This window comes from Chelonoidis abingdonii, chromosome 24 (assembly GCF_003597395.2).
Source record: "Chelonoidis abingdonii isolate Lonesome George chromosome 24, CheloAbing_2.0, whole genome shotgun sequence".
NCBI lineage: Eukaryota > Metazoa > Chordata > Testudines > Testudinidae > Chelonoidis > Chelonoidis abingdonii.
The window spans coordinates 13,102,327-13,121,883 of NC_133792.1; the positions used below are offsets into that span (position 1 = coordinate 13,102,327).

The following is a 19,557-nucleotide window of genomic DNA, read 5'->3' on the forward strand; positions in this document are numbered from 1 at the left end:
CAAGAACTCTGATAAATAACCAAACTCTCTGTAGCAGGACTCTGTAGAGTTTTCTGGAAGTTCCAGACCCCTGGCAGCAACTCAGAGACCCAAAAGGAAGTTCTATAATCCGGGAACATGAAATGAACACACAATACATGTAGAACAAACAGAAAATAGAGCTTGACAGTCTGAAATCAACCTGCTAACTTCGCTGCTCCATGGAGGCAAATACAATAGCTAGTTGGTTTTTAAAAAAAAAAAAAAAAAAAAAAAAAACACAAGGAGTTAGATTCCCTTTCCTCTTTTTCTGGTATAAGGTTCTTCAAAAGTCTGGCCCCACAGTATAACAGGCTGAGCTGCTCCTTGTGTTAGTTAAATGACAAGACTCCAAGTCAGGAAACCTGAGCTCTAGCCCCACTGATGCACAGTATACACTAAATAGACAAAATTTAATTCAGCGCTGTGCCTCAGTTTACCTGTCTGTAACTGGAGATCATTAATTACAGGCCTCACAGTGGGATTGAGCATCTGAGTTGACAATGTTTGCAGAGTGCTTTGAGAGCCACATGTGGAAGAAGCTATAGACAAATTAAGTCTGAGTTATGAATTGTAACATTATTATCAATTGTCACCTAGTTCAGTGTCTATCATTTGAGTTTGGAGGTGGATCTCCTTGAAGATCTAGCACAGAAGGTCTATGAGCACGCCAGCTTCCAAAGTGCCGTATCGTTCTCCAAGCCTGATGCTCTGCAGCTTGAACACCAGCAGTTTCCTGGTGTATTTACACTGGTGAAATCCTTCCCAGGGACCATTTCTTTTTCCATCAGCAATCTGCTGCCATCTAGTGGTCAATGAGTTCAGCTCTCAAATTCAAGAGGCACAGAGTGGACAAATTCATCCCTGGGGCAACTCCACTGACTGGGTCAAACATGGGGTGAACTTGGCCTGTTGTCTAAAATTCATGCCTGAGGTCCCTGCTGATGTTGCAGAGATTATGAATTGGTTCAGGGCATAATTGCTGAGTTTATGCAAGAAACTCTCCTCACCTGCAGGTTTTCATAGGCCATCTGGAGCCGATGGGGTCTCATGTCATTCCAGGATAAGGCAGCAGTCAGGCACAGCCAAGAGCCCTTTGCATAGAAAGCAAGGAGTCTGCTTTAAACCTGAGTGCGGTCAGAAGTTTGAAGGGTTTAGGACAGAGATATTCAGACTGCGGCTCACGAGCCCCAACTGGCTCTTGAATACGTCTCTTTGCAGTACATGATATTAAAACACCGCGGGATTTAATTATTAATCAGTCTATTGTTATTAACCAATTGAAGCTGATAAAATAATACTTGGTCAGTCATTTTGCTGTGAGAATGTGTGTGTGTGTGTGTGTGTGTGTGTATGTAGGTATATTCTCACAGCAAAATGACTGACCAATCTAATCTTTAAACACACTGCCTCCCACACTTGCTCTGTTGTCTCCCAGGCATGCAGAAGGGTTGAACACGTAAATGCACTCCACTCCTGGAGGAGGACAGTAATGCTTCCTGGTGCTACACTGACATCCCTCATGAGCAGAGGGACTTGGGCATATTGAGAAGCCAGACAGCAGCTGGGAGGGATTTGTGTACCTGCCAACAACCATCCCCACTCAGGATGGACAGTCCCTACTCGCCTCACTCTTTCACTTAACTCCGTGCATGTCAGTGGAGTTGAAGGCTTCCATATACCTCCTTACATAACTCTCCCCCCCAAATCATGGCAGTATCTGACCACCACCCCCAACATACATCTGGGAGCCCTAGGGAAACTGAATGTTTGATCTGCAGAAGTGCTGAGCACCTTGAGTTCCCACTGGCTTCAGCTGGAGTTGCAGTCCCTTGAAATCAGGCCCTTAGGACTTACCCAAGGTCCCATGAACGCTGGGGCAAAGCAGGAATTACAGTTTGGTCCCCTGAAAGCCAGCCCAGTGCTCTCCCCAAGTCATGCCATGGTCTCTGTCTAGCTTTCTGATGGGATTTGAGGAGGCCCGTGGGGGAGAGGAATGGGAGACCCTGCAAAGGCGACAGTGTTAGCTACAAAGAGTGAGGTTTTTAAAGTCTGGAGAGTTAAGGGTGAAATTGCCCATTTGCTTTAAAACAAACCCACCTCATGGGCTTTAAGGGCAGAAGGCACCATCATGGTCACCTAGTCTGACCTCCTGCACATTGCAGGCCGCAGAACCTCACCCACTGCTCCTGCATAGATCTGTAACCTCTGGCTGAGTTACTGAAGACCTCAAATCTTGATTAAAGTCTTCAAGTTACACCTGACTCAGCCATTTACACTAGTTCAAACCAGTAAGTGGCCTATGCTGCAGAGAAAGGCGAAAACCCCCAAGAACCTCTGCCAATCTGACCTGGGGGAACATTCCTTCCCGACCCCAAATCTGGTGATCAGTTAGACTCTGAGCATGTGGGTGAGATCCACCAGCCAGACACCTGGGAAAGAATTCTCTGTAGTAGCTCAGAGCCCTCCCCATCTAGTGTCCCATTTGCCAAGAGGACAGCAGAATTTAGTCAATTCTTTAGCAAAATGACATGGTCTCTGCCCTTTTCCCTCTTCCACCAGCAGGTGTCACTACTGCCCACAGGATTCTCCAAAGAAGTTTGGGTTGTTTTTTTTTTTGCAGGGGGAGGGCAGAGAGAAAGGATGGAATAATCAATTTGGCAGCTAGTCAAGAAAAATTATGTGCCATAGAACCACCTGCCTGGAAAACCCAACAGCACTAAGGTGTACAGGGCAAAGTGAGAGGGAGAGTCTTCACCCTGCCTAATAATGCAGATTCCATCAGCAATAAAGTCATCAGAGACAGCCACAGTGCAGTTCCTAACTAGGGGGTCCTCTCCCTGTCTGACACCAGCACACTTTGAGAGCTACATCTGTCCACTTGAGGCAGACCTCAAAAAACCCCATCCCTCTCTCTGCCCAGCGCTGACACTAGCAATTAGCTTTTCAGCAGAGATGCCAAACTCCTTTTCAAAAGAAGGATCATTATCCCCATTTTACAGATGAGGACACTATGGCGAGGTCACACAGCAATGGGCAGGGCAGGGCAAAGAACCCAGGACTCCCACTCCCGCACCTTGTCCAGCAGCCCACGGTGCCTGCACAATGTTTGACCTCATGATTCTTATTTAAAACATTCCAAATTTTTTGTTGAAACCAAACATACAGTGGATGGAATTTGACTGTCTACACGGACACACACATGCTCGTGCACACACACACACACTCACTCGCTTCCAGTGACTACTGTATTACGTGCTGCTCCTAGCCCAGACTGCCTATAGCAGGAAGACAGCCTCTCTCTTTTCCATGCTGAAAGGCACCTTAGAACTCCGATTCTATCTTCATGCAAAGTAATAAATTAAACATCTTGAAAGTCCCTAAAGGGGACATTGTTGAGATAATTATACACTAAAAACAAGTATTACCACCAACAAAACAAGAGATGGCTAGTATGGAAAGAATTGTCCAAATCGAAGTCAGCTGTCCTTGCACCTGCAGCTTGCACCTCTTGGCCAGTTTCACTTTCATTGCTAGTCGGACGCATTTTCTGGCCGTCAGGCACTTGCACAAGGCTGCAACATTTGGACGGCAAGAATTACAAGGGACCAGTGTATGGTGAAATGGGAGCACAGGGCTCGGCATTGGGAATTCCCGAGTCCTAATACCGTCTTTGCTACTAGCTCACCTTGTGACCTTCCGTGCTTCACATTTTTATCTGCACAGAAGAGACCGTAACACTTACCAGAGCTACCCGGCACAGCTGCTGTGAGGATTGCTAAGCATACTTATTACAGTAGAGCCTAAGGGCCAACCAAGAGTGGGCCCCAATGCACTAAGCACTAGGTAAACACAGTAGATGTTCCTTCCCCAATGAGCTTACTATCTAAATAGACAAGCCAAACAGAGGGTGGGGGACGAGTCTAATCAGTTAATGCCTGTACAGAACTTCAAACGTGTTATGCAGTATAGGAGCACTATTGTTATTTTTCAAATCCCATTTATTTTATTTAAATAGGAAAAAAGTGTCTATTGATCTCAGGTTCTGTAAAGTCGCCATTAAAAAAGAATCTAAATTTTGGGTCAGATTTGACTTGGTTCTATGTAACACACACAAAACACTGGTAAAAGAACATTATGAAGGCTGCGAAGTCAAGCACTCAGAAGTCAGGAAACATCAGAAATAAGGTTGTCTGGGAAGCCTTAATTCAGTGTCCGTGTGTGTATGCTCAGTTGCTCTGCAGGGATCACATGTGTGAAGCCTGGGCAGCCCTAGGAGCTGAGAGAGTCTGAGCGTGTTCACCGAGGATGAAATCTTCAGTGATTTTTAGCTAAGATCTAAATCTCCACTGAATGTCTGAACTGCAGTTTTTCAAAGGCTTAAAACTTGGCCAAGTTTTGGCAGATTTCCATGTGGATGGCAAAGGCACCTCCCTGACCCCACCACTCTGCCAAACTTCAAATCCCTGCTCCAAACCATGGTGGTGCTAGAGCTGTTGAAATAAAAAGTTGTCAGAATTTTGAACATGGGCAACCACCGTATTTTTCTCCAACCTCATTCTTGGAAATAGCTGAATCATTTTAAAAAGCTCAGGCAGATACCTAAACAGTTAAGTTTGGGCAAAGTTACAAGCAATCAAATCTTGCAACGGGAAGTGTTAGACAAACTTAATACGTAGTGCACTGACCTACCTGGCCTTTCTCCAAGTGTACAATCAAGTATGCGCGCTTCCAGTCACAGCCTGTAGATGGTGAAAGTGCCCCAGGTTTAGAGAGGTGCTAGGGATACATGTGGACGTGTCACATCAAGGACACGATAGAGAGCCGGTCAGTCCCATCTCTTCCCATCCCCGTGTCCCACCAGGGATGGCAGAGCAGAGCAGAGAGCGTCTGTTGACAGGCTCTCAAGGTTTTACACTTACAGATTCCATATACCTGCCCTCACGTTGGTATCTGAGTTCCTCTGTCATCCCTCTCCGCCGTCATTGGCCTCCTTCCCATTTCCTCCCTACCTACTCTATTTCCATAAGCCAAGTTACCACCTCATCCATCACTCGAGTAGGACATTTCAAGGTCATACCAAGATCAGCCCTAACATGCCTGCCTCACCATCTCCCCACATCAGCCCAGGCCCAGCCAAGTTGTCAATTACCCTCACAGCAGTACCAGACTGGCAGAAACTGTCCTCTGCCATGACGCACATGGAATCAGCTCCAAAGACTAAACAGGCCTGAAAACTAATCCTTATTACTGAAACAGCTTTGGCTGATTCTCGCCCTGCGCGTTGGCATCAGCAGATTGGTGGCAAGGAATTCATAGTGCCCATGGGATTGGATCCAGGAGAGCTGACCCACGCAGAGTGCGTGGTACTCAAGATGCACATCTCACATATGGGCAGTGGGGCCTGAGTGCTGTATTTGAGAAACAAACCCTACAAGGCAAGTTGAACAGATTTTGTCAGCCCGTGTGCTACAGCAGGGCTGGCCAGAAAGTTTCCATCACAACTTTTTGCTTTTTAATACACAAAAGGCATTTTAATTAAATGGAAATTTTGGCCATTTCCAGATTTCCACTTACATTTTTCAGACTTTTGTTGAAACACTGAAAACCAAAACTGGTTTGGTTTGGAAAGCTGGAAAATTTTCTGTATTTGGTTGCTAAAAACAAAACAAAAAAAATGGGGTTGGGGGTTCCTCCCTTAACTCCTCCCCCTCAAAAAAACCCTAAAAATATTCACCAGGAAAAGTATCTCTTCCTTAGTAGCTCTAATATGAAGCCCTTTGAGCTGGATCCTGCACTGTTCTGGCTCCAATGGGGATTTGGGGTATGCAAGGAACTCAGAACTGGGTCCTTCGTGGAAATCTAGCTGCTAGTTTTATTGCAGAGACTGTCTGCATGCCACTAGATACACCAGAGGGTTTGCTTTGATTTGCATTGTTCTAATAGTCAATTAATAAACACTTTTTGCCCTTCTATAGAAATTTCCATCCTAGCCTCCAAACAACCTTTAAGCCTTGCAACCAAACCTGAGGAAAGTGAGCATCATCCTCATTTTACAGATGGGGAAAACAGAGGCACGGAGCGGTGATGTGACTTAGCCAAGGTCACACGACAAGATTTGCAGAGCTGAAAACAGAACTCAGGAGCTGATTTTGTGCTATCTCCACTAGACTCCCTCCCCAGCTGTGTTTGTATCTTTGCGATTGGCATTCTGTTACTTTGATCTAAGCCTACAGAGTGGATTCGCCTTGGCCCTGAACCTTGTGCAATCACAAACCTCGGCAAAGCAAGCGGAGGATTCTGCATGCAGAAGACTCTGAGCTGGTATCACACCCACTTTGACAAGCATAAGTGACAACATAAGGAGCAAAGCGGTGGAGAATCAGGGTCACAGCCTCTGGAAGCCGCACAGCACTGCCCCGCAGGGTAGGGGAGCCAGAATCCAGGACTCAAGCCAGGTCTTCAGTCCTAGGCCAGCGGGCGCTGGCAGTGCAGCAGAGTCATTCCCGTCCCTCAGTGTCCTCATGCCAGACTCTCTAGCAGCTCCAGTGGCTGACACAGCAATAGTATTGACAGGCCCCAGAGGGAGCAGCCCCTAACCCTCTTTGTCTGGTAGGACAGCTGGCCTGAGAAGGGAGTTAAGGCTGGAGAGGGAAAAAAATTGACTTTCAAGAGCAGCTTGAAAGCATCCCCCCTCCAGACAGACATCACCCTACTACCTAGAGAAAGACAGGCAGCTGGGGGTGATTGCGAGTCTGTTACCTACTCCGAAAGACATACTTATCTCCTCTTACTGCACATTGGTCAGGTGCTTTCTTCTACCCATCTGATCCAGAGCAAAGGGGAGCATTACAATGTGAGCTGCACTCACTGAACACACACACACACACACACACACGGTAGCTGCTACTTCTCAGACAAAAAATATCACCTCGGTGTGGTTTCTTCTCCCCATATTATCAGAGCCTTCTCAATCCCTTTCGCAGGTCAGCAGCAGGCAAACCACCGTGTTTCTTTCCAAATGGGGGAGTGCACTTTCATGCAGGAGAATCCTGCAGTCAAAGCACTGGTGTCAGGCAGTTGTAGTGCATCTCAGCTTCCCCACACAGAACAGCCAACACACCTGCATCTGGACAGGCAGCACGCTTGTTATTCCTGTACACTCTGCTAATGCACCTTAATGTGGACCACAATTGCCCCTCTAACTCTAGCCCTAGAACTCTGCAATAATCCTGCTATTCTAGTCTTGAACTCGTCAGCAGAAGACATGGCCCAGCATGCCAGATTGTGCAGCAGGTTTGTCGTGTGCACAGATTGACAATAGACACTCATGTGTGACATCTTTCCCATCTACACAGACGTATCACACCCATGCATATCACACATATACCCCATATATACAGCTGTGTAAACTTCCTCCATACACAGAGAGAATTATATCACACACCTCCCCTGTGCAACTGGACATACCCATTCATAGCTTCTGCATACTTCCACTCCCATGCATAGACATATATACTCAAATATTACACACACACCCTGCCTGTACATACAGAGCTCACTCACACCCATACACATCACACATACACAGAGCCGGCCCAAGACCAAATGGCGCCCCAGGCAAGGAGCGTCTTCAGCCGCCCCCCCCGCATTTGTTAAACTGGTGAATATCACACAATGTATATAAACTTCACAATATCGCAGCTGGGCTCTCAGTTCATTCTTATATCTCACTGACTGACTGGCAATGCCCCCCTCCCCTTACATACCCACAAGGTCATGGGTGACAACATTCTAGGAGGTTCGAGGAAAATGTAGTTCTCAAAGTCTGGAAGGTTCCACAAGACTCTACAAAGGTTCAGAACATTCTAGGAGGTTAGTGCAAAATGAATCCACGTACAGAATACCTGAAACATTTTACTTCAAACAAACATTCTATTTTCCCTTTGTCGCTAGCAACAAAAACAGCACTCCCAGCCCAGTGCCACCCAAGCCCGGCACTCCAGGCAGTCACCTACCCCTAAATCCGTCCCTGCCCATGTACACACATTGGCCATAAAAATAGTCCATCACTCATCTGAATCACACAATCTACTTGTACACACTCTACACATACACTACATCTCCTCCCCCAGAACACACACCATCATCGGAAGCCATGTTTCACTCCAGATAAGAAGTCACAGGTTCTTATACTGGATGCTGTTGAAGAACACAGCTAAAAGCCCCCACACTTAAAGCCACTGGAAACAAAGATTCAGGACAAGGGTCGGTTTGCTGGCAGAAGATCTAGGTTACAAGACCAGAGAGCCTAGGATCACACACCCTTCTGAAATCAACATCTCTTCTTCTTTGAACCTCTTGCTGACTCACCATTTCATCTGGCCTGGTGCAGAGACATTACATCAAATCCATCTGTTCTCAGAGGTAGCTGAGGAGATTAGCAGGAGGAAATTGCTCGGTTCGAATGGAATAGAATTGGCAGCGCATGGCATCGTTTACCCCAAGGAACCCTAAGATTCTTTCCAGGGAAATGGTCTAGATCCTGGTAGTGCAGTGACTGCAACTCCAGGCATGATCATGGCTGAGATTCACTCTGTATGACTCTCCTCTTGATTCTACCACTATTTAACATGAGTGTGGTGCTATGACAGGGCCTTGGGGGCTAACCCCTGGAGCCTGATGTTCTTTTTCTGTACTGGTGCAAGTTGCCCACCCACACACTGCCCTGCCAACGTGCCTCCGTTCCTTGGCTTTTATGTCAACAAGGTTATCACTGTATATGTGGGGCTGGAAGTTTACACAGATCCTTACAAACAAAGGTTATAGCTATATGGAAAGCATAGGATTGTAGCACACCTAAGCTTTAATCTAGCTAGCACAGTGCCACTGGACTTGGCTTCCCCATCACCCCCTCTTCTGGTCAAACATGGCACAGCAGGTGCTTCCTACCTCAGTTTCTTCTGAGGTGAGTCCTCTCCTCCTTCCCCAGGAGGCCAATGTCAGGGAATGTAGCAGTACTCTCCAGACTCATCACTGAGCAAAGATATCCCCTTCCCGGGTAGCAATTGTCCAGTTAAGAGCCACAACAAAGAGAAGATTTGCTTCCTCCACTTGGGCTACTCATCAGTCTGCCTTGCCAGCTCAGGTCTTTCTTTCCTCGGCTATGGAGTGCTGGCTCCCAGTCTGCCTTCTCTGCGGTCTCTCTCACACTTGATCGCTCCCCGGAGTGCCAGGCTTTTCACTCCTACTGCTAAGCCCTGCTGAGTTTGCTGCTCTTTCAGATGAACACTGCCTCTCAGGGCTTGCTCTGCCTGGAAGCACTTTTTCCTAGCAGGTTCCTATTGTCTCAGATCCCACAGCACTCTAGCAGCTTCCCCCCAGAAACCTGCCTTCAGGCATTACCTCAGGGCCTCCTGCATGACCCCAACCTGCTTCCTGTAGCATCTCCCTCTCTCTGATTGCACCCTCAGCCCTTTTTAGGAGACCCAGGTGTTCCTCAGCCTATCACCTGACCCCACTAGACCCACCCTCTCTGGCTGGGAGGCAGCAAATTACAGCACAGGTGGGGTTAAGTGAACAGGTGGGCTGGCCCAAGGCCTCCTGGCCCTTAAAGGGGCAGGCCATCCTGAAACCCACAGTGGCAAGAGTAGTGAAGACACAGTGGTAAGGGCTTGTACTCGGCTACCTGCCCCAGCACAAGCTGACCAGGGAGCTTGGGTATGCACTTGAGTTGCTAGCCAACTTGGAAGCCTATGCCACCATGTCTTAGCTGCTCTAATTCATTACTTTACTAGCTAGTTAGAGCTAGCACAAGTATTGGCATCACACCTTCACTCGCTGTACAGCCTTACCCCTACAGGCGGATATGCCTGCTGCCAGGAGGGCTGACAACAGAATGTTGCCAATTAGTGGCCAATGATGCTGGGGGGATTGTGTGATGTTAGAAGCTGGAGGTTGGGCTGAGACCCACCAAACATATTTTATTCAGCAGGCCACCAGCCATCAGATTGTAAGAGTCACCTGAGCTAGATTTGAAACACCAATATGCAATACTCTTCATCCAGCCCCCCTCATTGTGACATAACAATGGCTTGGCTATGTAGCCTTGGTAAGAAGACAATTCAATCAATTATATGGGAGAGCTACAAAACTAGACCATTGGAAAGGGAAACACAGCCCTCCCTACATCCCTATCCATGCAGCCATCTGTAATGCAGGAAAAGCACCCAGGGTAAGTTCTGAAGGTGTCCGCACAATGGACCTTCCTTGCCGGACCATGAAGAGGGGACTCAGCTATGGGGCTGGATCAATCAGTCAAGAACCTTTATGCGACAGGACATCATTCCGATCCAGACCACTCTTCACCATTCCTAATTGGGGGTGGTGGGATGGACATGCAAAGGACTCTCTCTCCAGAAGCAGTGTGCAGAAAAAGACACACACAAGCTCCACTGAGACTCCATTTAATAACTCCTAAGAAATCTGTGTCCATTCCAGCTGTTTTCTCCCATATCCAGCTGTTTCACAGATTGAAAAAGCTAGCGCTAGCTATGAGTCCCAGAACTGGGTTTTCTTTCCAGTTTTCTGCTAAATCCATTCCCTTTTGCCGGTAGTTGTTGCCTTGTGCTTTTATTTTGTTCTGTCCTTCATTAGCCTATTCTCCTGGGCATGGAAGAATAATGGTGCCACACTCTAATCAGGATATTTTTAGGTGTATTCCGCTTTCCCTTGCTAGGGCCTGATGGAAAGGCCTCAATTACAAGTGCAATTAAATCCTTAGGGTCCCCATAACCTGCATTTTCCACCATCTCCCCAGAGATCAGCATAACTGAGATTGACTGACTGGAGCTCCAGAAGGACAGTAAGTGGTGTTCTGCCTGACAGGAGAGTGAGGAACAATGCCGACAGCAGCTGTAGTTAGCTTGGAGGATTGTGCAGTTGTGAGTCCATATTGAAAGTCACCTGAGACATTTGTACTCAGTTGCCAGACACATTTCCACAGCCACACCAGATGTCCCCAGCCACAGGTCCATGTTCTACTGCAGAGGTTCATGTGCAAACAATGCGGTAGCAGAGCACTGGCCAATCAGAAGACAAGTTGAAGTTGATTTCTGAGTGGATGGAGGTTTTTCCTGGCCCATCAACAGCTCAGAGAGGAAGAGTTCCTTAGTCATGTTGGAACAACACAGAGACTCCCCCACACCATTGATCCTCAAGTCTGGGCAGGCATGCCACGTCCATCCATTTGAGTCCAAGGGAGGCAGGGCTCAGGCTGAAAACCAGCAAGCAATTTCCTAGTGGTACCGGCTAATAGTTAATGGAAAGAACAATAGTCTTGTGGCTCAGATGCAGGATTCCTGGGTTCTATACCTGACACTGAGTTGTGTGTCTTTAGGCAAGACACTTAACCACCCTGTTCCTTCATTTCCCCATCTGTCAGGTGAACATCATAACACCTGCCTTACAGGGGGATCATGAAGCTTAACCCATCTGTAAAGTGTTTTGTGCTCCTCAGACAGAATATGCTGTAGGCACACAAGGATGTTACAAAGATGCCTGTTTGAGCAAAGGAATCTAGAGCCAGCACGAAAGGAACCCCACATACAAGAGGGGCATCTCTTTGAGAGCTGTGTGCTGGGGCATTTGAGGAGCCTAGCTTGCCTCTACTGCCTGGTCATGCAGCTCAGCAGACCAAACACAGAAGGTCCCAGCGCAGGTGATGTAAGGGAGTAGCCAGCCAACCACAGGAAGCACGAAGAGGCTGTCCGGGCAGTCTTTATCCATAGCTGTAGGTAACGCAGCAGAGGTGTCAGGTAAGAAGGTGCAGCTGTTGTGCACCAAGCCTTACACCACGTAAAGAAGAGAATAGGCACCATCAGATCTGGGCTTCTGCATCCAGGGATCCAAACTGCATGAGCCTCAAGGCAGGGGCCTGCTTCTCTTCTAAACCTGGAAATCCCCAGGCACACCTGCGGCACCATGTAAATACACAATAGAAGTGACTGCATCTGAGACCCTTCCCCATCGCTTCTCTCCATAACAGAGAAGGTCCAGCCCAGGTGACAGAGGATCATCAGGAGGATCCAGGATAGGGTAAAGGCTCAAATGAAAGCCCTGAGAAACTAAAAAGCATGCCTAAGAGAAAGACAGTAGCCTGGGAAGACACAGGAGTCAGCTGACCGAGAGTCTGGAGGAGAGCTGCTGCTTGCAGAGCTGGGCCCTCACTCAGCAGCTGCCACTATCCGGCCGCCAGCTCTGCAGGCAGAAGCACAGAAGTAGGGGTGGCATGGGATGGTATTGCCACCCTTACTTCTGTGCTGCTGTTGGTGGGATGATGCCTTCAGAGCCGGATGCCTGGCCAACAGCTGCCGCTCTCTGGCTGCCCAGCACTGAAGGCAGCGCAGAAGTAAGGGTGGCAATACTGCGAGCCCCCTAAAATAAGCTGGTTACCCTCCACCCCCTGCAACTCCCTTTTGGGTCAGGACCCCCAATTTGAGAAATGCTGGTCTCCCCCATGAAATCTGGATAGTATAGGGTAAAAGCACACAGAAGACCAGATTTCACAGTCCGTGATGCATTGTTCATGGCCATGAATTTGGTAGGGCCCTAGCTGCTGATGAGTCTAACTTAAGAAAGGGGACACATAGGGAACGTATCAGGAGCAGCTTCGTAGCAACAAGGCTCGTTCACCTGTGGAGCCATCAGCCACCAAATTGGGCAGAGGGGCTTATGTCATGGGCCAGTTAAAACACTGGCTAAGATACTGTAGGGCACAATCCTGCCCGGGACGCTGGGCCAGAAAGGGGATGAGACCAAACGGGGCTTTTCTCAATCTAATTTGTATGACTGTGTAATTCAGTCAGACCTAGAGAACGGGCCCCAAAGGCCCAGCCAGGCCAGCTCCTGGGATTCTCCTTAGCTCAGGCCTCAGAGACCAGCCCCCGGGACTCTCCTCAGCCCAGGTGAAGTGAGCACCATATGAACATGGGGGCAGCCAATGTGTCGTCACTTGGTAAGGGGGGGGTACTTTTTCCTTTTTTCTAGAATAAATTCCCCCACTTTCTTTGGGAAAATTATCAGGAAATTCTTCAGCCAGGCTCTAAATCTGAGCTCTAGTGGTCTTTGCCTTGGCAAGGTGGGATCTCCCTCTAGGACTCAGTGACCCATACTCTCACAATCCCCACACACCCCGCCTTTCCCTCCCTCCTCTCCCACCCACCAGGACTTTCGGTCAGTCGCAGTGCAAACCCGGGCAGCTGTGACTGAAAACAAAGCTATTTCACACACAATAACCTTCTGTCCATTCCCAGATGCTGACCGCTGCGGTGGACAGCGGCTAGGGCTGGAACCATTGAAGGTCCGTGCCAGGCCCCTGCTGGCAGGAGACAATGTTGGCAGTGATGGAGAGTAGGTATTTCAAAAGGTTTTGTTTTCAGATGACCCGCAGAGCCAGTGTGACCCTTCACCCCGAACCCTACCCACCCATGCTCCACCGTCCCAATAGCAACTGGCCACATTCCTGACCTTGGGGGGAAAAGTTTAAAAACTCTTAGTGAGGAAACAATAACAGTGTCATGGAATTGATTTAGGAGGGACTTTTTCCATCACAAAGGCGAAACAAAAGGGCTTGGAGCTGGGAAAGGGGCTCTGGCTCTTAGCTCAGGAAGGGAACTGAATTACTGTGTGATAGGAGACATCTTCCAGTGTGTGTGAGGGGGGGGTGTTTGAATTCCACCTGTTAGTCCTCCTAGCTCCATCTCCACACTCCTGGCATTGCCTGCCTGGGCTACATTTTAGTCTAAGGCCAATCTTCAGGCTCTCTAACCTTTAACTTGCTGCAGAATCACTCCCCAAAGCCAGGGAAGAAGCGTGAAAATCCTCCTGCAGCTCATGTTTCAGGGCAAGGGAGAGAGGGAGCCAGGCCTGCTAAGTAGAAACCATGCAGCTGAAGCTGTGAGAGATATCAGAAGCCTGGTCCAGAGCCTACATCATGGGACCCAGAGAAGCAGTGGTCTGGAGTTCCCCAGAACTCTTACGCACAGGCTAGCTTGAGGGGGAGGGCCCATAGCACCAGCTGCGAAGTCTCCCTCAGGTAGAAGAAGCCTCTCTCACTGGAAGACAGTTGGCAAAGTCTCTCCCTCTCAGGAGGGATGATCTTGCCACAGTCCAATGAGGCATTTAAAAATCCCACTCAGGGCATTTTGCGGGGGGTTTTGCTGGTTCAGATGGTGTCAGAGCCACGGCCTAGCCAGTAGCTGAAGCTGTGGGATTTTGTGTCCCCCCTGGGCAGGGCTGAGATGAGGCCACTTCTCAAGGACGCTTTCCAGCCCAGCCCATTTCCCATAGAGAGCAGCACCATTGAGGGGAATTTGGCACAATCTGGGCTTTTTTGAGGGCTTCAGCTGTGAATGTCTCACCTCTAGAGTCACTATGAAGGACACGCTCTGGATCTGCTGGGATCTCAGTTCTATAGCGTCCATCATTGCCCTGCCTACACACCAAGGCGACAACTCAGCCTCCCCTTGCTGGCTCACTGACTCGCTCCTCATGTGAATCTGCCTCCATGAGGGCTGATCACCTGGGGCTGCCACCCCTTTGGGGAGATTGGGACAGTGGGGAAGCCATAGGGGGCTGAGGTAAGAAAAGCAGAAGGAGAGGGCAGCAAAAAGTAGCCCTGGGTGGTTCTTTCTCATGTTATTCAAGCTGCATTTTTAAGGGACTAATCCACCCGCCCTGCTCCCCAGCCTCACATGGGCATGAAGGGTCCCACCTGGAGCAGGACTGGGGCCATTCCAGCAGGTGGTGATGGGTGGGGTGAAGATTGTGTACATCCATACACCACAGAGCCCCAGTCCACAGTCACTCCTGGTGTGCTGTCACAGAGCCAAGGGCTGAAGATGGAAAGCCACGAGCCGCTCTCCCTGACACAGGGTGGGTGCTGATGGGGTGGAGCCCATTCCAGCTCTGAAATTGGAGCTGTGGGCGAGGAGCAGCTTCTCTGCCTCTTCATGGCCTGTGGAAGGGAAGGTCCTATTCCTCCTTGCGCCCCGCCCCAGGACATTGCTACTGCCCATGTACTCAGACTGTACCTTGCAGAAGGATTTGGGGCTTTAGCCAAAGCTACATCGTTCCTCTATTTGCTGGGTGAGAGGGAGGGCCAGTTTGAGGCTTGAACACTGAAATGGGCCCTCACGCCCTCTGTGTGCTTGTGGGAGTTTCACCCATCATCAGCCACACTCCCATGGAGGGGTGCTTTGGGTCACAGGGTCTGCAAGTGCCAAGGGCAGAACACAGCTGGGGCAGAGACGGCAGAGCTGTGCACAGGCAGGACTTGGACTGAGTGGAAATGGGAAGGAGGGAAATTGCCCTTGTCGCAGTGCGTGTGCGCAGTTCAGTACATGACCTAAGGAGGTGACCAACATGGAAAGAGAGTTCTCTTGTGCCAAACGCTGAGCCCTCGAGCGCTGGCTGTGGGGGCAGCAGGGTGGGTGGGGAGAGCGAATGTGGTCCCTTGTGGGGAAGGTGTGATCTGGGCAGACTTTGGGAGTGAGAATACACACTCATGGGGACACCCAAGAGGGAAACAGCATGGGCCACAGAGTGTGTGGTAAAGACTGTGCGATCCTTGGGAATGTGAGCAGAGACATAGCCCTACGTGTTGAGGCTAAGAGACTTATGGGCCTAATGGAGTCTTAAGGGCACCTCTGTTTTCTGCTTTAATGCCCACCAGAAGTCAGAGCTCAACAGGGTGGCTGCAGAGCTGTAGGAGGTGCGCACTCCCATCTCCTCTCACCCCTGGAAGGGAGAGAGCAGAACCAGAAAGCGAAGCTGAGTCTTCCACCTGGCAGAGCAGAGCGAAGGCCTTCCCACCCAGCTACTGGCTGGTCCTGCCACAGCTCCCCTGGTGTTGTGCCAGTCCCTGGGTCAAAACAAGGATGCGATATGGGGGAGGGGGAAATTACTTTGATTCTAGTGTGCATTTCCTTGACATGTCACCAACTCGGGGCTGGCACTCTAGGCCTCTCACAGGCCACACTCATCCCTGACTCAGTGGGAGTTTGGGTTGAATCAGGCCTGTAGGTCATTGGAAAATCAACCACCCTGCCTGACTTTGGTACCTGCCAGTCCAGTGCCATCCACGCAGCAACCCTGTTGCGACCAGAATTCTTTTGGAGCAGTGGCTGGCAGCAGGGATTCTCGGGTAATATTCAGACACAAGGCACTGCATTGTGGGATGGTGTGAGAAGATCCAGCTGCAATGCTTATGTCTTCTTGGCAAGACTGGAGAACCTGCTGCAGGCTGCCCCAGACCTGAGCTAACACCCTCATCCAGGGCCTACAGCCAATGCTGGTAAGATGCCTGGTGTGGTTGTTGCATGTGCATGCAAGGTGCTGCATGCTCCGGTTGTTCCTAGCCAGGCTTTTCCACTTACTGCAGAGCAGCTCACAGAGGGTGCTTGCCTTTTACTGTGAGGCAGCTCAAGGAGCTGGGTATGAAATCTCAGACACATGAGGGGGGATGGGATGTTGGCACCAACTAAGGAGAAACAAGACATTCCTATTTGCTGCAAGTCAGTAGCAGAGAGAGTCAGGGGGAAGATTAAACAAAAGCAGCCTCCAAACACAGTCTGGGTCAAACCCTCATTCCTACAGGGATGGAGAGGAAAGAGGAGCTATCACCTGAACAAAACTGGTCACAAACTGAGGCTCGGATCTGGCAATGCTCCATTCAGGCAGATCCCTGTGCCCACAAGGAGCTCTTTGCAGAATCAGGACTTCAGTAAGCCGCTCTACTCTGGCCTCTCTGGATACATGCCTCTGATGCTTCTCTCTCTGAGGCACTTTCTTGACGCATGGATACAGCCCCCGAAGAGGCAGAAGTGAAAAGCCCTTGATTCTCTGTTCTGCTGGGCTCATACACAGCCCCAAAAAGATGAACCCTCTTCCCCCCCACTCCTCAGTCACTGGGTTTTTAAAGAACAAACTGCCACTTGCCTCCTTCTGTGACCAGAGAGTCCACATACTGGAGGAGAAAGAGTGACTCATATGTGGGCTCCAATCAAAGGGGCTTTGTGAGATCCTTAACCCTTTGGGGTGCTGTGGAGGCATCAGCTCCCAGCACCACCAGTCACATGCCAGCACTGGGACTTGGGCCATCACAATGATAGATAGATAGATAGATAGATAGATAGATAGATAGATAGGATTTTAATACTGAGGCATTTAAATTAAGGAGACACAGATGCAGTCAAGCAACATTAGGAGTGAAATTTAATCAAATATTTTACACATCAGAGAAGTGCTTTGATACCTTAATCCCCCTGCCCTCTCTCCAACCCCCCTTCAAAAGCCAATCCATCCTGGGCCCAATCCATCCCTTAGTCTTAAGCCCTCTGATTTACTCCAGGGAATGAACTTGGGTCTCCATCACATTTAGAAATCTAAGAAAATAGCTTCAGAAAACATCCAACTTACTGAGAGTTCCTTAGCGTTCAGAGCCTGCATCTCCTGCCACGCGGACAGCATTCTGGCACTGATGGGCTTTGGGAATGAACGAAAGGCGTTTTAACAGGACAAATATTTTTTTTTTTTTTGCTTTTCTGGGTGGATCGTCAGAGGGAAAGGCTGGAAACAAGTTCACTGGCTTTTTTTACCCCTTGTCCTATTTTTTTTCCTGGCAGCCTCTGAGAGGAAAGCAGCTGGCAAGGTGATGCTTTTTTGAAAAGGGCACTGCTTGTGAAAGAAGCATTCACTACTCTGTGGGCCTGGGGAAAGTCAGCGTTTTATCTTATCTCCAAAACAGGAGGATCAGTGCTGAAGGGGGAAAATAGAAGGCAGGGTTGGAAGTGAGAAGATGTTCTGCCCACTCCTCAGAGCTGGGAATATTATTTTTATTTGAAACCAGGAGCCTAAAGTCAGGTGCAAGGGCTACTTTCAAACCGTGCTGTGCTGTGTTTACTCAGAATCAAAACTAAAGCCAATGACATCATGTTTTTTTCCAGGCTGAAATTTCATTTGCAGATGACTTCCTCTACAGGCTGGAAGTATTCAGGCTCTGAAGCAAAGAGGAACAGAATTGCTCTGAAAGAGACATTACTGTCTATGCTAGCAAGAAAATAGGTTTCTTTTGCTAAAATGCATTGTGTGGTTGTTTTATAAGTTGCCATCTCTATGACTTGGGACTAGAAAGAGTGCCCCTCTCCAAGCATCTGAGAGAAAGGCAGAGCAGCTATAAATCAAACACTGGAATCTGTTATTCTGCTGTTTGAAGGAGCCCGTCCTAATCTTTAGACTAAACCAGCCGAAGTGAAAAGTTCTCTTTAAGAGGAGCACATTTTTCCACCTTGAAAATCTGTGAGGTTTGAATTCAATGGTGCGATTCTCTCCCCACCCCCCAGCAGCCTGTGAGGGTCCAGAACCTGGGTTCACTTCTTTTGACTCTTCCCTGTTAATTTTGTTTAGAAACTTGTCAGGTTGGTACATAAAAGAGGTGGAAAGATCAATCCAATCTTTTCAGCAGTGTGGGAAAAAGTATTTCACTAATCCATATTTATTGGTGTAAGAAACTGAATGGGGAGGGGGGGCTAGCCCCCAGTAGTCAGGAGCAAAGGACATAAGGGACAGTTTAAGGCTGCCCTTTTCATAGCGGGGTCACATGTCACCAAAATCTTTTGCTTTGTCTTTGGATTGGTTACATTTTGTTCTCTTTTTTTCAATTGGGGTTGCCAAGCAACTAGCGAAGTCCAGCCAAGGTATTTTCTTTATTACAAGTGGAGCAGAAAGCAGCAAGGAGGAGAGAGAGAAAAAAGGAAGAAGAAGAAGAAGAAGAAGGAGAAGGAGAGAAGTTTAGACAATTAACATTTACAGGATCACATAACTTCATTAACTCCATCATTATTATGGGGGGGGGGTTGGAACATTAAGAATTAAAGAAACTTAAAAGGAGGTTTGCAGCATCTGGGTTCTAAAACAAAGCTAGGCTCCAAGCTACAACAATGGGTGCATCCCATTGCTTTGCAGCCTTCAAGGAAGAGGTGGCTCTAATTTCCTAAAGACACTCATCAGGATTCCAGAGACCATGTAAAACCATTTTAGGATTCCTGCAGGAATCTGTTAGCAAGTCGTGGGGCGGAGTTTGGGTTGGAGTTTTTACTTCTGATTTTTACCTTGAAAAAATGGTTTGTTTAATATGAAAACAGAAGGGAGCCAAAAGAAACATTTGGAATGAGAGACCACTGGGGGATTTTTCAGCTGCTCAGGAATCAGACATCTTTTGAAAGGACAGAGCAACGTTTTCCCTTTTTTTTTTAAATTTGGCATTGGGTTTTTATTTTTCCTTTTGAACTTGTGATGCTGTTGACATGGCAGCTCCCACAAACTCAGACAGCTTAGAAATTGCTTTCACCATGCTGTGGTTTTAGAGATGACTAGAGATTTCAGATGCCAAACTTGAGAAACTTTTTAAAAGCCTGATTTCCAGGAAGTGCTGAGCACCCACCCTCTGAAAATTAGCGCCCCCCCGCCTTTAAAGTGTCC

The 19,557-nt window shown here is 48.5% G+C and overlaps 1 protein-coding gene across 1 annotated transcript in view; it reads right to left on the reverse strand.

The window, feature by feature from the left end:
• CERCAM (cerebral endothelial cell adhesion molecule) overlaps window positions 1-17,562 on the reverse strand; it is a 36,838-nt gene extending 19,276 nt beyond the window's left edge. Inside the window, exon 1 of the mRNA XM_032797893.2 lies at window positions 17,497-17,562. The gene's annotated coding sequence lies outside the window, so the exon portion shown is untranslated. The remainder of the gene's footprint in view (window positions 1-17,496) is intronic.
• Between the last annotated feature and the right edge of the window lie 1,995 nt (window positions 17,563-19,557).